The following is a 6,000-nucleotide window of genomic DNA, read 5'->3' on the forward strand; positions in this document are numbered from 1 at the left end:
ATGTGACAGATATGACAGAGTCTGGAGACGTCATGGAGAGCGATCTGCCTGCAACATCCTTCAGCATGACCAGTTTGGCAGAGGGTCAATAATGGTGTGGGGTGGCATTTCTTTGGAGGGCCACACAGCCCTCCATGTGCTCGCCAGAGGTAGCCTGACTGCCATTAGGTACCAAGATGAGATCCTCAGACCCCTTGTGAGACCATATGCTGGTGTGGTTGGCCCTGGGTTCCTCCTAATGCAGGACAATGCCAGGCCTCTTGTGGCTGGAGTGTGTCGGCAGGTCCTGCAAGATGAAGGCATTGAAGCTATGGACTGGCCCGCCCGTTCCCCAGACCTGAATCCGATTGAACACATCTGGGACATCATGTGTAGCACCATCCATCAACGTCACGTTGCACCACAGACTGTCCACGAGTTGGCGGATGCTTTAGTTCAGGTTTGGGAGGAGATCCTTCAGGAGAACATCCGCTGCCTCATAAGGAGCATGCCCAGGCATTGTAGGGAGGTCATACAGGCACTTGGTGGCCACACACGCTACTGAGCTTCATTTCCTTGTCTTGAGGCATTTCCACTGAAGTTGGATCAGCCTGTAATTTGATTTTCCACTTTGATTTTGAGTATCATTCCAAACTCAGACCTCCATGGGATATTAATTTTGATTTCCTTTGATGATTGTGTGGTTTTGTTGTCAGCACATTCAACTTTGTACAGAACAAAGTATTCAATGAAAATATTTCATTCATTCAGATCTAGGATGTTATTTGTGTGTTCCCTTTATTTTTTTGAGCAGTGTACTATGGGGGGTACATTATATTCTATGGGGGAGGCTGGGTTATATACTATGGGGGGCTGTATTAGATTTTATGAGGGAGGATTGCGTCATACTCTTTGATGGGGCTACATTATATTCTATGAGGAGGTGGGCTGTATTATATTCTATTCGGAGCTACATTATATTCTATGGGGACTGTATTATATTTCTATTCTATGAGGGGTGATTGCATCATACTCTATGAGGGGGCTACATTTTACTATATGAGGGGGCTGCATTATATTATATGGGGGGGTTACAATATATTCTGTCTGGTGGCTGCATTATACTGTATCGAGGACTATGGGGAATACATTATACTGTATGAAGAACTATGGGGTGCATCATACTATGGGAAGTGAATTGTACTACATGGATGACCATGGCGGTGCATTATACTATATGGAGCACTATGAGGAGTATATTATACTATGTGCAGGACTGAGCAGTGTATTTTAATATATGGAGGTCTATGAGGAGTGTATTATACTATATGGAGGACTATGGGAAGTGCATAATACTGTATGGAGGACTGAGGAGTGTATTATACTATATGGAGGCATATAGGGCATATTATGTTATGTGGGGTGTGCAATTTACAATATGGAGGCCTATGGTGCACATTATACTATGTGGAGGACTATGGAAAATGCTGCATATTCATAGAGTGATTGGATTGTTTATGCCGGAACAAAAATCATTGTTCTCAGTAGCACATCGCCGGTGTAAACTGTAGATATGCTGCTGATAACATGATACTGTATGTTGATCTGTTAGTGATCTATTAGTGATCATTCTGTCCCCATCATTCTTTCTCAGACTGTGGAAAGAGGCCAGGAAGCAAGCGTTGAACGATTTCAATATTGTTGATCACACTCATTTAGCTGCCTGAACTCAGCGTATATAAATAAAACAGGAATGCTTCTGTGTGATGTGCAATATGTTAGCATTTGGGTCTCCATTTTAAACTTTGCCTAGAGCCCCACTTTGCCTAAAACTGGCCCTGGAGCTAAGAAGTCATCACTAATGCCACCAATCACACATACTGAGCCCAGAAGTAGTCACTATTGCCATCGATCATATATACTGAACCTAAAAGTCGTCAATAGTGCCACCGAGGTTTATTGTACTAACAGAAAATGTGCAATCTGCAATCAAACAAAATTTAACAGGTGCATAAGTATGGGCACCCTTATCATTTTCTTGTTTTAAATACTCCTACCTACTTTTTACTGACTTACTAAAGCACTTTTTTGGTTTTCTAACCTCATTCAGCTTTGAACTTCATAGCCAGGTGTATGCAATCATGAGAAAAGCTACTTAAAGTGGCCACTTGCAAGTTGTTCTCCTGTTTGAATCTCCTCTGAAGAGTGGCATTATGGGCTCCTCAAAACAACTGTCTAATGATCTGAAAACAAAGATTATTCAACATAGTTGTTCAGGGGAAGGATACAAAAAGCTGTCTCAGAGATTTAACCTGTCAATTTCCACTGTGAGGAACATAGTAAGGAAATGGAAGAACACAGGTACAGTTCTTCTTAAGGCCAGAAGTGGCAGGCCAAGAAAAACATCAGAAAGGCAGAGAAGAAGAATGGTGAGATCAGTCAAGGACAATCTTCAGACCACCTCCAGAGAGCTGCAGCATCAACTTGCTGCAGATGGTGTCACTGTGCATCGGTCAACTATACAACGCACTTTGCACAAGGAGAAGCTGTATGGGAGAGTGATGCGAAAGAAGCCGTTTCTGCAAGCACGCCACAAACAGAGTCGACTGAGGTATGCAAAAGCACATTTAGAGAAGCCAAATTCTTTTTGGCAGAAGGTCCTGTGGACTGATGAAACCAAGATTGAGTTGTTTGGTCATACAAAAAGGCATTATGCATGGCAGCCAAAAAACACAGCATTCCAAGAAAAACACTTGCTATCCACAGTAAAATTTGCATACCTCAGCCGACTGTTTGTGGCGTGCTTGCAGAAATGGTTTCTTTCACATCACTCTCCCATACAGCTTCTCCTTGTCCAAAGTACTTTGTATAGTTGACCGATGCACAGTGACACCATCTGCAGCAAGTTGATGCTGCAGCTCTCTGGAGGTGGTCTGAGGATTGTCCTTGACTGATCTCACCATTCTTCTTCTCTGCCTTTCTGATGTTTTTCTTGGCCTGCCACTTCTGGCCTTAACAAGAACTGTACCTGTGTTCTTCCATTTCCTTACTATGTTCCTCACAGTGGAAATTGACAGGTTAAATCTCTGAGACAGCTTTTTGTATCCTTCCCCTGAACAACTATGTTGAATAATCTTTGTTCTCTGATCATTAGACAGTTGTTTTGAGGAGCCCATGATGCCACTCTTCAGAGGAGATTCAACCAGGAGAACAACTTGCAAGTGGCCACTTTAAGTAGCTTTTCTCATGATTGCATACACCTGGTTATGAAGTTCATAGCTGAATGAGGTTAAAAAACCAAAAAAAGTGCTTTAGTAAGTCAGTAAAAAGTAGGTAGGAGTATTTAAAACAAGAAAATGATAAGGGTGCCCATACTTATGCACCTGTCAAATTTTGTTTGAATGCAGATTGCACATTTTCTGTTAGTACAATAAACCTCATTTGAAGGCAGAAACATTACTGTGTCCAACAGTTATTAGATATATGAAACTGAAATAGCTGTTGCAAAAAAAACAATTTTTATAAAACATTAAGCTTAAGATTAATAGGGGTGCCCAAACTTTTTCATATAACTGTATCTAACGAGGAACTGGTGGCAGCATACCGTACTGTGTTCGTGAGGAACTCTGATAATGACAGCTGGTAGGCTTATATATATATATATATATATATATATATATATATCTCCAGCCTGGACTGGTAATATACTGTATATCCCCCTTCACTGAGAGCACATCAATAACACGTACCTATAAAGGAAGCCTCTTCGGTGACTATTTGCCCTCGGTGCAGTTCCCTGACTGACCTGGGGTAAGTGGTGGCACCAGAGAGCAGATCCCTGCTGGGTAAATCTCTCCCCTCCCCAGAGGTGAGTGAAGTTGACACACCCCTTCCCCTGTACGATCCGTCACAGATTGGTGGCAGCGGTGGAATCGAGACAATAGTGTACGTGGGATTCCTACTTCCAGACACTAGGACTAACAGCATTAGCTTTTGCTCGGGGTCCTAAGATCAGCTCAGCACCAGACAGTCCGAGTGCAAGTACTGTAGGTGTATGGGTGCTCGGGTTGCTGCTGTGTCCATGACAGAGGGCTGAAAAGACTGGCTGCAGGCACTCGAAGCCGGACAAGAATGATTGCTGGGGAGCTATCCCATAATGCGGAGAACGATGGTAATCCCTAAGACACTCGCCGCCAGTGCCCTACCCTGCTGCAGGATAACGTCCTCCTACTGCCCTTCTCCCTGGACAGCTCAGGTCGGATGCCCTCTATCAAGCTGCCCTGGCCAGTCTCGAGGCAGGGAGCAAGGAAGCCTCTGCAGCCCTCCTTAATGCAACATATCGTGAGGCGACAGAACGCCAGGCAGATCGAGAGGTGGCACAAGCAGCACGGAAGCGCAAAGCCGTGGAATGCCGTGAAGCTGCAGAGTGACAGCATCAGCTGGAGTTAGCTCGGCAGGGTTTCCTACTGCCCACCCCAGCACCTTTCGGAGCCCAAGACTGCCAAGGTCCGAGCCAAGGACTTCCCCTTGCTGGAGAAGGATGGAGACCTGGACTCCTTTCCGTTCTATGAGCAGACCTGCCAATAGCACCATCTGGCCTTGGACCAGTGGGCCAAGTGTTTGACCCCCCTTTTTTAATGGGTAAGTCCCTGGATATCCTGGGGGACTTACCTTCTGCTTACCTGCTGCTCCGCCCGGAGCAGGTCTATGAGAATATCAAACAGGCCCTGATCCAGCAGTTTAACCCCACTCCGGAGTCTTACCGTAGGAAGTTCCGGAGCCTGCAAATTAGACCCAAGGACACCTGGACTGACCACATTTGGGTCCTCCTGCGAACTGCAGAGCATTCGACCAAGGGTCTGGAGCTCACCACTGCCCAGGAGATCCAAGAGGCATTTGTCATGGAGCAATTCTTGTGGAACTGCCCAGAGGACCTCTTGCAGTACCTCCTTGACAGGCAACCAAAGGGGGCTGCTTCTACAGCTGCTGTTACGGACTGACCTGGTTGGAGTAGTGATATTGCAATCACTAGGTGCAGCCATGGGCAGGTAGCGTAGTCTGGAACAGCCAAGGAGTAGATACACAGGAACAGCAATGTAGTTTGAAGGAATATGCAGGAATCATCGTCAAGGAAGCCAGAGGTCATTTACCAGGAGCAGCAGCGTTGTTTTGTAGGAATAAGCAGGAATCACAGTCAAGGAAGCCAGAGGTCGTTTACCAGGAGGAGTAGTGTCGCTTGAAGGAATAGGTGGAGAGAAGCTTGACTAAAGGCAGGTAGCTCAATAATCACGCAAGGAACTGAGAGCAAGGCCAGGTTTAAATAGGGTGTGAAATCAGAATGAGCCAATCAGGAACTCAGGGTGGTAACCAACAGGAAACTCAGGGAGGAGACATCAGCAACAACATAGGTTCAAGTATTTGGATAAGCACGGAACTGTCCAGCGAGCTGAATATCTCAGAAGGAAGAGCTCCCGACTGGTGCACAGGAGCTGCTATGGTCGAATGCTGACAGTACTCCCCTCCTTCCAGGATGGCATCTGGACATCTCAGGCGCTGGCTTCTCTGGATGTCTCAGATGAAAACCTCTTGTAAGCCTGGATGCATAGACATTTCCCACTGGCTCCCATGAATTATCTTATGGACCATAAACCATCTACTGTGCCAAATATGGTGGTCTCCCTCTAAATTTTCTAGAGTCCACAATGTACTCCTCTTCACCATGGACTTTTTCTGGTGGAGGCAGGGGCGGATTATAGGAGGGTCAATCTGGGCGGTAGCCCAGGGCCCAGTGGTGTGGGGGGGCCCTGGGCTGCCGCACAGATTGACCGCCGGCCGCCTCCATCATTCAGGGCATTACTCGCATGATCGATTCGCATCATATGACAGCACAGTGAGTCACTGTCAGTGACACACAGTGGCACCCCCGGCCGTGAGTCACCAGCCGCCCGCCCCTGTCAGACTGCTGTTGTTGCCGGCGCCGCAGTGGCGACGCGCACGCGCCGACGCATTAGCCTCCTCCTC

Source organism: Ranitomeya imitator, chromosome 1, assembly GCF_032444005.1.
Source record: "Ranitomeya imitator isolate aRanImi1 chromosome 1, aRanImi1.pri, whole genome shotgun sequence".
NCBI lineage: Eukaryota > Metazoa > Chordata > Amphibia > Anura > Dendrobatidae > Ranitomeya > Ranitomeya imitator.